At 40.2% G+C, this 14548-nt stretch overlaps 1 long non-coding RNA gene and 1 pseudogene across 1 annotated transcript; one reads left to right on the forward strand and one right to left on the reverse strand.

Annotated features, from left to right (window-relative positions):
* The first annotated feature begins 183 nt into the window (after positions 1 to 183).
* LOC125878578 (volume-regulated anion channel subunit LRRC8A-like) lies at positions 184 to 11655 on the forward strand (annotated as a pseudogene).
* On the reverse strand, positions 5946 to 13093 carry LOC125878599 (uncharacterized). Its single transcript, XR_007447762.1, has 4 exons — positions 13012 to 13093; positions 11484 to 11674; positions 7996 to 8269; positions 5946 to 6404 (listed from the first exon to the last, which is right to left on the reverse strand). It is a non-coding gene; the product is annotated as an uncharacterized LOC125878599 (long non-coding RNA).
* Positions 13094 to 14548: the final 1455 nt, after the last annotated feature.

Genomic DNA, 14548 nt, shown 5'->3' on the forward strand with positions numbered 1-14548 from the left:
ATCGCCTACTGGCTTCAGTTCCACAAAGTAGAAGTCTTTGGTAGAAAGTCTGGAGGAGTGGTTTGGAAATACATGCAGTGTGATGCACAGGCAAGATAAGCCGCTTTCAGATTGTTGTTTATTGTCCTGTGCCAGGATATTGCGAAACTAATCTTGGATGTCCTAATGATGTCAGTGACTGCATGTTTCCTGTAACTTGATGCTGGTGATGAGTCTTCAAAAACTTCTATTTTAAGGCATGGTACATGAATCTTTGTTGTTACAGTTTACTTGATCTTATCAGTGCCCTCATGTGAAGGGCCATTATCTATACAGTTTGACTTTGGGAACACGTCTGCCGCTTTAAGTTTGTCTGCTAACTGTGCTTGGCACAGGAAATAGAGATTGTAAGCAGCCTAAACACATTTATTGTGCTGTTCTAGTTTGGATGTGTGTCTAATCTGTGGCCATAGTGTAATAGAAATTGCATTGGTGTCAGAGATTTCTGTCCCTAAAACCATGTGAATGCTCACAGAGGTGTTTTGGCAGCTTTGTGTGCTGTGATTTCTCAGTTGAAGTAAAGCAGCAACCTCACAGAGGAGGCCCACAGTGACTGTACTGCCATTCTGGTTTGAACTGGATAAAACAAGGCTTTTTTTGTGACCACTTGACCAGCTATCCTATTTCATCCTTTTCCTCTAAGTAAGGGGTGAGTGGAGTGGGCAGGGTGATACATTTTCAGAACAGGAAAGCAGAAGTCATCAGAACGTGGTATTTGGATGTTCACAAAGATAACAACTTAATCTGGGGGTAACATTAAGCATTGACACAACTTGATGAAAAAAAAAATTGGTGAGATTGCTAATTTTCTTGAATTATTTACACACATAGCGTGTGAGGAAGTAGCCTAGTTGTGGTTTGAATACTCAAGTATAAATGGATGCCTGGGAGAGTCTTGGTTTTGGGGTTTCTTTGTTAAGTTGTCATCAACCAAATCTCACTTGGTATCACTCACATTTTCCTGAGAGCCTTCAGTCAAAGTTTAAGTTGTTGTTCAGTATCCTCACTGATTCTGATAATTTAATCTGATCTTGAAGGAGAGAAAATGGAAGAATAGAAATAGTCACTCATGTTTGTATTTTTTGATATGTTAAAATCTGATTTGACTGATTTGACTGAAGTATTAGCCTGAAAGAAGAGGCTTTTACCACCAAAATGTTTGCGCAGAGGAATCACTGCACATCAGGTGATAGATGAAGAAACAGTGACTTGCGTGTGAACATGCATGCTGTGTCAGGATCTGTGGCACTTTTACTTCCAGCTAACTCTGCAGTGTCTGAACCACAGTGTGGTATCAGGGCACGTAGGATAGGCAGGATATCTCTGATGCTCCGTAGACTTTACAGCTAATACAATGACTCCCGGTCTTTGTGTGCTACTTGACCTTAAACATGCTGACTGGACTGTGCGTATGATGATGAGTTCAGTACCAAATTGCATATCTGTGTGATTATGTGCAGTATATTAGCATTGAGCTCGCAGAAGGGGGAATGTCTTTCTACATGTATTAATATGGTATCCATTTGAAGCTATTCGTAGTTGTAGAGGTAGATGCTTTGCACTACATACATTTGATTTTGTTTAGAAGCCTTAGCAAAGGTAGACTTGCATTGTTGCTCCAAACATAAAGAAGCTAGTGATACACAAGGGTGGAGGGTACAAATTAATTCATCATCACAAAAGTAATCGGCAGATATTTTGAGTAGCCATTCATAGTTTGGGTTATCTTTCAAGCAAAAACTTTACATAACTGAAAATTAAATGTCTTCAAGTTCTTGAATGTTGTTTGGAAAAATGTGTATATATATATTTGAAGATGTCACCGTAGGCTCTGAGAAATTTTAATGGGCATTTTTCACTAGATTCTTCAATTTTTTTTTTAGACAGACCAATTCATCGATTGATTTAGAAAATAATCAGAACAACAGGGAATGAAAATAATCATTAGTTGCAGTGTGTGTTGAAAATACACACATAAATCTTAAAATTTCTCATTTTGTGTGATCATACTGTAACCATATGCTTAGAAATTACTCAAATATTACATCAAAATGTTATTAATACATATCCTGTCAATCAACTGATGGACTGATTGACCAATTACCCTCCCAAATATCAACGGGTTCTGGCTGTTAACACCAGGCGCTGCAATAATAAGGCCAGGTGAATCATTAAAGATCCCAACCACTCAGATAACAGCCTTTCTCCTTGCTGAGGTTGGGAAGATAGTACCGGATACACTAGGCTAGCACTGAGAGGCTCAGGAACAGGCTCTACTTTCAGGCCACAAGGATCCTAAATAATGACACTGCCTAAGACTGCCCAATCTAATATTGACTGTTACAGCCTTTTTAATGCACAAATTGAAGGAACCAATGGGATTACATTTAATTAGAATAGAGGCCCACTGGAGTTTTAAAGAGTAGAGTTTATGGAGTTTTAAACTTGATAGATCACCCACTAATTTCCAGTTTTTTCTGTCTTTTTAGATAAACCATCATGATTCCCATCACAGAGCTCCGGTACTTTGCTGACTCCCAGCCAGCGTACCGTATCCTGAAGCCATGGTGGGACGTTTTCACCGACTACATCTCAATCGTCATGCTGATGATTGCGGTGTTCGGTGGTATGCTGCAGGTCACGCAGGACAAGATGATCTGCCTGCCTTGCAAGTGGGTGGTCAACAAGTCCTGCGAGACCATGCCCACCCCAAATGTAAGCACCGCCTATGCACTGGAACCCAAAGGCATTCAGTATGACCTTGACCGTCATCAGTATAACTACGTCGATGCTGTCTGCTACGAGAACAAACTATATTGGTTTGCCAAATATTTCCCATATCTGGTGCTACTCCACACCCTTATCTTCTTGGCCTGCAGCAACTTCTGGTTCAAGTTCCCCCGCACAAGCTCTAAACTGGAGCACTTTGTCTCCATCCTCCTCAAGTGCTTTGACTCCCCGTGGACAACAAGGGCTTTGTCTGAGACCGTGGTGGAGGAGAGCGACCCCAAGCCTCTGGGGAAGATGAACGGTTCGATGGATAAGAAGGCCTCATGTGTGAGCGAGGATGTTGAGGCTAGCGTACCCATGCTGCAACGAACAAAGTCCAGAATTGAACAAGGAATTGTAGATCGCTTTGAAACTGGGGTTTTGGATAAAAAGGAAGGGGAGCAGGCCAAAGCTCTTTTTGAGAAGGTGAAGAAGTTCAGGATCCACGTAGAGGAGGGTGACATAGTATACCGTCTTTATACACAGTACGTCAGACCATCATCAAAGTAATCAAGTTTGTACTGATAATTAGCTACACAGCCTACTATGTGCGCTACATCAGGTTCAGTGTAGTGTGCACAGTGAACATACAGAAATTAACAGGGTACAGCACGTTCTATTGTGCTCACCCCTTAGCCACTTTTTTCAAGATTTTGGCCTGTTTCTACATCAGCTTGGTGGTGGTTTATGGTCTTATCTGCATGTACACTCTTTGTTGGATGCTCAGCTGCTCCCTCAAACAATATTCCTTTGAATCAATCCGTGAGGAAAGCAGCTATAGCGACATCCCTGACTTGAAGAACGATTTTGCCTTCATGCTGCACATGATAGATCAGTATGATCCTCCCTATTCCAAATGCTTTGCTGTGTTTCTGTCAGAGGTGAGCAAGAACAAGCTGAGGCAGCTGAACCTGAACAATGAGTGGATGATGGAGAAGCTGAAGCAGCGCATCACCAAGACCTCCCAGTATAAGCAGGAGCTGCATCTGTTTATGCTCAGTGGAATCCCAGACACAGTATTTGATCCAGTTGAGCTGGAAGTGCTCAAGCTGGAGCTCATCCCGGACGTAACTATCCCACCAATCATCGCCCAGCTCTCCAACATGAGAGAGATGTGGCTCTATCATACACCAGCTAAAATTGAGGCACCAGCTCTTGCTTTCCTAAGAGAGAACCTGAAGTCTCTTCACATCAAGTTCACAGACATCAAGGAGATCCCACTGTTGATCTACAGCCTGAAGAACCTCAGTGACCTTCACTTAACTGGGAACCTGAGTGCCGAGAACAATCTTTACATCGTCATTGATGGGCTTCGGGAGCTCAGAAGGCTCAAAGTGCTTTGTCTGAAAAGCAACCTTACCAAGCTGCTGCAGGTCGTGATGGGTGTGGGCGTGCACCTCCAGAAGCTCTCCATCAACAATGAGGGCACCAAGCTGATGATGCTCAACAGCCTGATGAAAATAGTCAACCTGACAGAGCTTGAGCTTGTTCGCTGCGGCCTTGAAGACATTCCAAAGTCCATTTTTAGTTTGCACAACCTGCGGGTGATTGACCTGAAGGACAACAACCTGAAGACCATAGAGGAGATCATCAACTTCCAGCACCAGCACTGGCTGGTGTGCCTGAAGCTATGGTACAACCAGATCGCCTACATCCCCACTGAGATCAAAACACTTACCAACTTGGAGAGGCTGTATCTGAACAGAAACAAGATAAAGGAGATCCCCAGCCAGCTCTTCTTCTGTCACAAGCTGCGCTTCTTAGACCTGAGTCACAACAATCTGACCAACATCCATGCTGATGTGGGCTTCCTCCAGAACCTGCAGTACTTCGCTGTGACAGCAAACAGGGTGAGAGGCTAAAATTCCTTTAAATTTCTCATTCATGGTTTAACTTAAGTAAAAGCTTATTCGTAATTCCTGTGTTTTTGGAGAGGTAATTCCCTCTATCTTTGTATCATGTGTGAATAAGATTAGCTCAAAGGCCAGGAGCCGGACCACCTCTCACTAAGTGTTTACTAACCTTAGTAAAAGTGTAAGTGTTTACTAAATCAAGATTTAGTCATTACTAAATTAAAATGGATTGTTTTCCGTTGTTACCCTAACTTACCCTAACACTAATTCAACGTTGAATCAAAATGCTATCTGGGCGAATATTAAGTGCAACACACACCGCCGCTGTACGCCGCGCGTCAAAACGCCCGCCTCCATTATATTTTATGAACCAACCCACACTGGTGTCGCGCCGCGCCGCACTGCTTCAGCCCACTGCTCTATTTCCAGCGCGGCCGGCGCTGCGAGAAAAGCCTGTTATGTACGTCCCAGCCACCGTATTATCAACTCCGGCTGCTAGGAGACACGATATTTGGCGCCACCTACCGTTTCTATTGTTGTTTGTGGTTGTTTTTGGACAGTAGCAATTGGTATAGTAATGGATGAGGAAAAATTAATCACTGAGGTGGAGAAACACCCGGAATTATATGATTCACAATCTCGACATTATAAAGATAATACGAAAAAAGATAATGCCTGGAGAGCAATAGCTTTGGAGATAGGATCCTCAGGTGAGCTTGAAAATGGTTATGGATATTTTTTTATTCTGTCTCTGTCTGTCTATCTATCTATAGTCTGTCTTATCTATCAGTCTGTCTGTCTGTCTGCCTGTGTGTCTATCTATCTATCTATCTGTGTCTATCTATCTATCAGTCTGTCTGTGTCTATCTATCTATCTATCTATCTATCTATCTGTTTGTCTATCTGTCTGTCTGTCAGTCTATCTTATCTGTCTATGACATAAACTGAAAACAGTGGTTCTCAACTTGTCTGTCCTGAGGGCCCACGTAGTCAATAAGTGATGGCCCTCCACTCAAAACTATTTCACACACACCTCATTAAAATGTAATGACTTATTCATACATCTATTCTCATCTTTGTGATATAGTCATAAATTACATGTCAAATGTCAAGTACAAAACCGTTGTTTTGAGAACAAAGTCAATTTGCGAAACCAAATAAAAATCAAGCCACATTTCATCATATTTCTATGAAATTTTTCACATATTGAATGACATTTTTATCAAAATTATTCACATATTGAATCATATTTCTTTCAAAAACATTCACATATTGAACCACAGTTTACTATATTGTCCATTAATCTATAGCCACGGCAAATTTCAATTCTAGGATCTGGCAGCTCTCCCATAAATAAAAAAAATATGCCAAATTTTAACACACATAAAAAAATCCCCATTTTCTTTTTCATCGTGTCTTCTATTTAAACCATATGGTCCTGCCATGGGACACTTCCTTGTGGTGAGTTAAAGTACTCGCACAGCTTGTCCCTCACAGCACTGGGGTGCCTGTATGCAAATGTGCTTGCCATCAATAGCTCCAATGCAATTTGGAAAGTTCCATTTTTCAATGAACCTCTGTGCTACTTTTCTCCAAGCATCTTCAGTGGGCTGGGGCATGTAGGTGTCTATCATACATTGATTGATGGCAGCACAAGTGTCCTTTATAATGCTGGCAACAGTGCTCTCTCTTAGGCGGTAGCAGAAAGCCAGGCTGGACATAGAGTCTCCTGTTGCAATGTACCTGAAAGACAAAAATTTACAGTTATCACATTTATAGTTTCAGAGTGCAAAGTGGAAGTCACTGAGAGACTCCTATGCAAAATGGCGGAGAAAGCAGCAGCTTCCCAGTGGATCTGGGGCATCAAGTCAGCGGGATTGGAGGTTTGCCCCCCTCATGACATTTCTTTTGCCACATCTGGCAAATAGAAGGTTAGTCCTCTGACAAAAGCTTTTTCAGTTTTAAATGCATTACCATTACAAAATCTGTGACAAAAATAATTATTTTACTTTTAACATCTAAAACATTCACATTAGGTTAGATGTGAATGTGTTTAAAAATGATTTACAGTTACAATTGTTACAAATAAAGTATGGTCTCAACCTGCTCTACATGAAAAGAGTCATGAGATAACTTCTATTGTGATTTGCCTCTGTAATAATAAAATTAACTCTTGATTTTTACATCAAGCACCATGGGCAATTTGGAGGCCTCTGAGCCAGGGCAGGACACAGAGGGAGAGGAGACACAGGAGCAGCAGGAGGGTGCAGCTCTATCCCCCTCTGAGCACAACCTCACCAGGCCATCCAGCAGAAGAAACCGGAGCAGAAGCCCCAACTCAATTCTGAATGAAAAATTGATGGAGTACATCACAAAGGAGGCAGAGCCAGAGAAGGTAGCTCCAAAGACAGAGACTGAGCTGTTTTTGTTGAGTTTGGCCCCGCAAATGGAGAGGCTCAACAACAGAAACAAAACAAGAGCAAAAATGAGATTTCTGCAGATTTTAGATGAACTTGAAACATCCCAGGAGTGTCCACCTCAGGTTTATGACAGGCCAAGGTCTGTCACACCACAGCAGTGGGAAGGTAGACAGCCCCCTTTTAACTACACCCAACCCTATCATGGGTGTATGGGAGGTCCGTCTGCACAGCAGGATCCTTTTTATGAACAGCTGTGAAGGAGCTACAGAGGATAGCATTGTATTGATAGTATTGTTATAAATATTCACCTTTGTTGTTAAAGATGGTTTTAAATGTTTACCTTTCAAGATTGTTCTGAGTTTGTTTATTGACCCTTTGTTTGGAAATGTGTTTATCATCATATATCTTCTTCTATTTTTGTTTGTGAAATAAAATTGGTTTCAAGGAACCATACTGATGAGTTTTCATTTAAATATATAATTCTAACTAATTCATTCATTTTAAAACATCCAGGTGATAAAATACTTACTTAAAAGCACTGGACTTAAAAAAAAGGTTACAAACAAGATGTTTGTTGTTCATCCAAACACCATAATCAGTTGGAATAAATGCAGCAGAAAGTAACTCTGGCCAATGAATACATTTGTAGCCAAATACAGAGTTACTTCCTGCTGCATTTATTGCAACTGATTATGTTGTTTGAATGAACACAAAACGTCTTGTTTGTAACCTTTTTTAAGTCCAGTGTTTTTAAATTAATCTTTTTTTGTTTGAAAGTAATTCTCACTAGTCTTCCTAATATTCAATGGCATGCTCACATAGCGTTATTGTTTTAATGGTCCTTCCACAAACAAGATAACACAAACGGCCCTAAGATGTTTACCTTATTATTAAATTATATTTTTAAGTCTTACCTTAATGTGACAGCAAGCTTCTGTTTTGCTTCAATGGGACGTCTGGAATTTGTATTCATCCTTGTGATGTCTGCACCAATTATGCAGAGAATTTGCTCCATCTCAGCTGCACTCCGGAAGTCCGGAAGTATTTTCGATGCTTTTCAGGGTCTGCCTGCAGCTCCTTGCTTTTGCCTGCGTTCGTTTATGGGGTGCACCCAAGCCCTCCTCTTTGCCCGTAGTCTGCGACGCAGCAGAAGAAAGGCGACAGCCTTTTTCTTGTCCATTACTACTTCTGTTAAAAATAAGCAAAAAAATAACCGTTGTGTTAAATTACACAACTAGGCTAAAGTTAGCTAAAAGGCTGAAAAAAAAAAACGTTAGCTTAACGCTTTAAGCTAGTCAATTGTGGGTTTCATTTGCAGCTTTCAAAGGGGTATCTGGATGCTTAACGTTAAGTTTTCAAATTTATAATATGACGATTTTGATAAGAAACTCACCCGTTACTAGCAGTTGGCAACCATTGGCAACTGGTGTAGGTACAGCCACCTAGCGGGCTGGGGTGGGAAATACACTTTAGTGTCGAAGGTGCCGCTGCGCGCCGCTGCCGGTGTGTGTGTTGGGGGGCGGCACTTGACGGCCAACGCGCCGCGCCAGCGGCGGTGTGCGTTGCACTTTATGCATCCCAAAACGACAATGCTACACAGTTTGTATGATACATATCGTTTACAGTAGGCTACTTAACGACTGAAGAGACTGTGGAGTATCTTGCCGGGCTGCGCCCAGCTGTTCCTGTGTACATTCTGCTCCGCACGCTGATGGGGTAGCCAAGTTGTTGTCGCACATCATGCGACTAGTAACCACAACGCATCTACTAGATACGGGATTGCGTAAACTGGTCTGGTGCAACCGAAATTAGTAAACAACTAGTTGCAAACTAGCTGGTAATTCCTAAGGGTTTAGTAGTGGTTTAGTAATTACTAAATCCTGAATTTAGTAGAGAGATACGCCAAACTGGTGCAACCCCACCCCGATAAGGTGTTTATGAAGGTCAACGCTTATAACTGTTGTGATCTCAGGAGACAGGTTGGGCATTATGGCTTTAAAGATAACCACATGACTGAGGCTTTGGCAATTTTGCAGTTGTGAATTATCAACATATACACGATGCTTTATATTTCTGAGTTTGAAATTGTCCTTAGAAGTTTAGATTTGAAATCAGACAGAAGTCAAGTTGAAACATTGATATAATTTTGGTCTGTTTTACGCCTGGTTCACACTACACGACATTTCTGTCTGTTCCAACAGTCACTATGTCATAATAGCCGATTGTGGAGTCATAAAATCGTGCCGTGACCTGGCCGACAGACGTGACACACTACACGACGGTACTCACCAATTATCCCCAGTCGTCTTTCACAATGTGTGATGTCATCAGGTTATTCTTGTCCATTTTTTTGTCATTATTGCTATTATTTCGGTCACTGTGTCTGTTCATGTGCCAGCCGAAATGTTGTTGTAATAAGGTAAAAAGCCCCACCAGATGGCAGGAGCTACATTTGAAGTACCACATGTAAACATGCAAGTCACTGAATCCTCCACAACAAGTTCCTGCAAGTGTTTCACAATAAAAGCATGTTTAGAAAATGAAGGGATTCTTTTAACAGATGTTATAAAGGGGCTTTTAATTTGAAACAGATACAGGAAGTGTTGAGTTTGAAATGACGTTGAAATGCATTAACTTTATCAAGGCAATCGGGAACGGATAAAAAGTAAAAATAGAAGAATTTTAAAAAAAAAATAGAATCAGGCTGATATCATGTAGTGTGAACCTGGCATTAGGGATGCATGATATATATGGGGCCAGTAAATTACCAGCAGGTAATGGGAAATTGTTAGTGTTCCTAAAGGAGGAGGCTAAGAAGGAGGACCAGCAGCTCCAGGCGACGCAAGCCAACACTAAAAGATTTTTGGACCTTTTGGAAAAATTTGTTAAAAAAAAAAACAATAAGTTTATCATTTTGTATTTATTTATTTATTTAATGTTATGTTGTTATGTCTGACAGGAGAAAAATTCTGTTGTGTAAAACAAGTAATTTGTTATATTTATGTGACAGTTTATAATTAAAATGCTGAGCAAACAAGTCTTGAGTCTGTGTTATTCAAATCCTTGGTCTGAACTAGTTTAGCCACATAGTTAACAAATGTCTCACAACTTTCTTTTCCAGGGTAATGTTCTAAAGACAGGAGTGTGGCACAACTCAGCTTCTTGTCTCATGAATAGCTTTTATTAATAGTATTTCAAAAATTGTTGCATTTTAACAGGTAAGGAGGTGTAGGGAACAAACTGGAATAATGACAACTTGTCTACAGTGCAGAAAACATCACATGTACAGTACTAAAGCATACGGTAGTATAATGAAAAGGACTCCTCGTTACTTCTTGTTTCAGTGACTTGTGTATAACCTGTTGACATGTCTGGTTTGACAGATTCTGTTGAAGCATTTAGTGCCAATTCTTAGGCAAAATGCGCTTTAAAATCGAAGTATGTTTGGGAAGTTTTTTGATGTACTTTACTAGGAAAAACAAAGGACATTTGAAGTGTCAAAACTGACACAAACTAACAAACAACTAAGCTTGGCTTTGGCTGAAGTGGATCATTTAATTCTTAATAAAATGCTGTTAATTTGCTTCACAATGCAGGAATTTCATTCTGTTCACTGTGAGAAGTTTTCCTGAAAACATTGCTTTTCACTCAGGATCATGTGTTTTAAATAAAGGCTACTATTACTGCTGTTTTATTGTGTTTACTTGTGTGGTTGCGCTCTGAAAATAGGTTCCAGCAGGTTTGTGTACAGCCAAAAATAGTTCCATTAAACAGGACCCCTCTGGTGTCTCTGGTGTTTTTAAGGCCTCTCTTATCTAACTCCTCTTCACACTGTTGGCACATTATCAGTTCAAATTAGTTGCATAATTATGAATATTGTGTCCATGTAGGTGTTTAAAGAGGATGTGATTTCTTTGGACAATCAATGAATACAGATTGAAATTTATTTTTAGATAAACAAAAATTACATATAGTTTTGCTAGATGTTGGTTTTAACTTATTCAGTGACATCTTTGAAGCCATTTTTCCCCATTATCCTAAATTTGTTAATGAGACTTTTTAACCTTAAATCTAACAGCAAAGCCCAATTGCCCTCTGATCTTATTTTAACTAGAACTGAACCTTTTTCCACTACAGTGGAAACAGCTGCCTCGTTTTCTTAATGCCCTTTGCTCACATTGCAGATTGTGGCCTCACCTGCCAACGCATATTGATTAAAAAATTTGACAACTCAGGCTTTCTGTTCACTGTTTAACTTACAGCCCTTATTATTCTTTTCCTTATCCTCTCCACTTCAGATCGAGACTTTGCCCCCAGAACTGTTCAAGTGCAAGAAGCTGTGTACTCTGAATCTGGGAAACAACTGCCTGCAGACACTGCCATCACACTTTGGAGAACTCACCGGATTGACCCAGCTGGAGCTGAGAGGGAACCGTCTCGAGTGTCTCCCGGTGGAGCTCGGCGAGTGTCGGCGGCTGAAGAGGAGCAGTCTGGTGGTGGAGGAGGACCTGTTCAACAAGCTGCCGCTAGAAGTCAAAGAGCCGCTCTGGAGGGCCGATAAGGAGCAAGCTTGAACTAAACCCCAGTGGAAAGCTGCAGAGGAGAGAAGTTTGATTTAAGAAATAATTGAGTGGTGATATTGTTTGTATATGCAAACTAGAAGTTTGCAGCAGTGTCGGCCATAATAACTTATAGTACAACTGACAGCCAATTTGTTGAGGCATGAACATTTGGTCCTGTTGTTTTCTTCAGGCTCTCTGCACCCCCAACATGCTCGGAAGCATCTTTTTATGTGAACAAAATAACTCTGACGATCAACGGTCAACAGATCGTCCCACAGCTGATCTCACAGTTTAGGCCTTAACTCAGAGGACTGATGAAACAACATCAGAGAAAACAATAGGGGACAAACTCTACAGTGCAAGTCTAAATACCCTGCAGCTGTTAATTTGTAACGTAATGTAAATCTGCCAAGTAACTAGTAACTATCAAATGAGTGTTTTATTGTAAAGTACAATATTTGTCTCTGAAATGAAACAGCAGCAGCATAACAAAAACCAACAGTCATACCATTCACTACAACAAAAATGGCCTGCCGTCATCCTGTGTTTGCTGCAACACCACCTTCAGGTGATGCAAGATACCTCATAATCTCATCGGTACGTATTAGCAAGTGTATTTCAAATGATTTTAACTGGATAAACTGATTTTTTATTGTTTCTTTCTAATGTCATTTGTTTTATTCTTTAAGAGTTGTAGTCAAAAATGAAATGATAAGTGTTTTATTTTAGCTTCATTTCTTGCCATATTTTCCTTATACACAGGAATTATTTCACTCTGACAGATGAGTACGAGAGACAGAGGTACCGTCATGTCATTTTTTTTATTAACTGTTCATGGTTTCTTTATAATAATCCACCTGAACCTGCTTTTGCTGACTGACAGTCTGTTTCAGACGGAATCTTTAATGTGAATTATTGAAGATTATAGAAGTCATGCTGTATCTTAATGGCTTTCAGACAACCACACAAATGGTGAAAAGATCTTGCATGACTGATGATGAAAACACTGCATTACAAGTCGATACTCCCAGATACAGGTCGATACCCCCAACATTCAAACATGCTAGAATATGCCCCAACGGCAGTCCCCAGTATATTGATAAAAAATATAACAAAAAAATGTTGCTATGATATGACGGGCAATCCCTCCGTCTGTAATAATCATTAGCAAAGGTAAATAAGCCAGACTAATTGCTGTTATTGTTACTACTTTTTCTAGTATTACTGTGTACTGCAGTTCTGCATGTGGTTTATAAAAGTGGTCTTGCTGTAACTCAGCAGAAGCTATTGCTGGGCTACTGTTGGTAGGTACAATACATGGCAAAATAAATGTGTAGTAGTGTAGTGTAGAAGCAGATCTGATTGTACCTGTTGCTCCTTCAGCACTTGTTGAGGGTGATGGGGTGTCTGTCTGCAGGCTGTAGAGTAGAAGCAGAGCTGGTTGTGCCTGTTGCTCTTTCACCTGAAATACATGATACATGCAAATTTGATGTTAATCCTTAAATACAGATACAGATATATGATAGCATAAGACAATACACTACCAAATTTTGTCTTATCTGTATCCATGAAATGTGGCGAGATTTGTCACTGATCTTGTCAATGCATTGTTTATCTTTTTTTTTTTTTGAGTGTTAAGTTAAATAAAATAAAGATTATTAAACAGACTTACCCATTCCAGGCTCAGTGTCCCTGGCCGGTGTTTGTCTAGTAACTGGAATGCTACATGTGGTGCTAGATGTCACTTAACCTGCAGCTGAATACAAGTATTAAGCATAACCAAATCAGTGGTGTTGAAATAAATGATCAAGAATGTGGTTGAAATATCAGTTTTACAGAAGGTGGGAAGTATATGGTCATATTTTGAACATGTTTACGTAATTTTGAACTATAACAGATAATTAGCTGTATTAAAAATCATTCAAAGGACCTACCCATTCCAGGCTCTGTCCCTGGTCAGTGTTGGACTGATGCCAGGGGTGCTACATGTGGCGCTAGGTGTTCCTTCAGCTGTTGCTGAATTCAAGCACAGAATTTCTCCAGTTACACCTTTGCATTTAGTCATACAGTCCTACAACATTATAGCAATACACAAATAAAGTTTGACCATGTGCATTTAAAGCCTAAAAATACTTCTACTACAACTACTAATACTGCTACTACTAATAATAATAATGATATGATGACGATAATGATGATAATGATGATGATGATGATGATGATGATAACTAGAGAAGCAATTTCTGAAGAAATTGCGGGTGTGAATGCTGCGAGCTGAAGCCACGCTGCAATGCTGCCTTGAATACAATGAAGTTTGAATGATTTGAATGTTTGAAAGTTTGTTGAAAAGCTGACGCCACACTGAATAGCTGCCTTTAAGAAAATAAAGTTTGAATGATTTGAATATTTGAATGTTTTACTGAGATTTATTAAATCCAATATGGCCGCCCCCTCGTGACGCCACAATATGCAAATTAGATGAGTTAGTTTACTCCCATCACAAACTTTGGGTCATGATGAATAGTTTTCTCATTTACAGTGCATGTAACATGTAGACACACACACACACATCATGTTTCTGTGAGTTTCTGTGGCACAGCGGTTGCCATGGTAATAAACTAGGTGCACCTGGCAGAAGAGCAGAGAGAGACAGACAAAACACAGAGAAGAGAGCCCTTTTAGAGGAGATTCAACTCCTCTAACAAATTCTTCCCATACCCAAACCGTTGGTCCAATCATGAAAATAAAGTGATGGTGAGAGACAGCCACTTGTCGTGAACGCGCGTGTCAAGTTTTATATTTCTCGAGTCAAAAATGTGGTCACCAGAGCGAGTTTAAAATGTGTTGCACCTGTTTTCCAGAAATTTCTCCTCTCAGATTACATGGGAGTGAATGAGAAAAAAAT

The sequence above is a fragment of the Epinephelus fuscoguttatus genome, linkage group LG18 (assembly GCF_011397635.1).
Source record: "Epinephelus fuscoguttatus linkage group LG18, E.fuscoguttatus.final_Chr_v1".
NCBI classification, from domain to species: Eukaryota; Metazoa; Chordata; class Actinopteri; order Perciformes; family Serranidae; genus Epinephelus; species Epinephelus fuscoguttatus.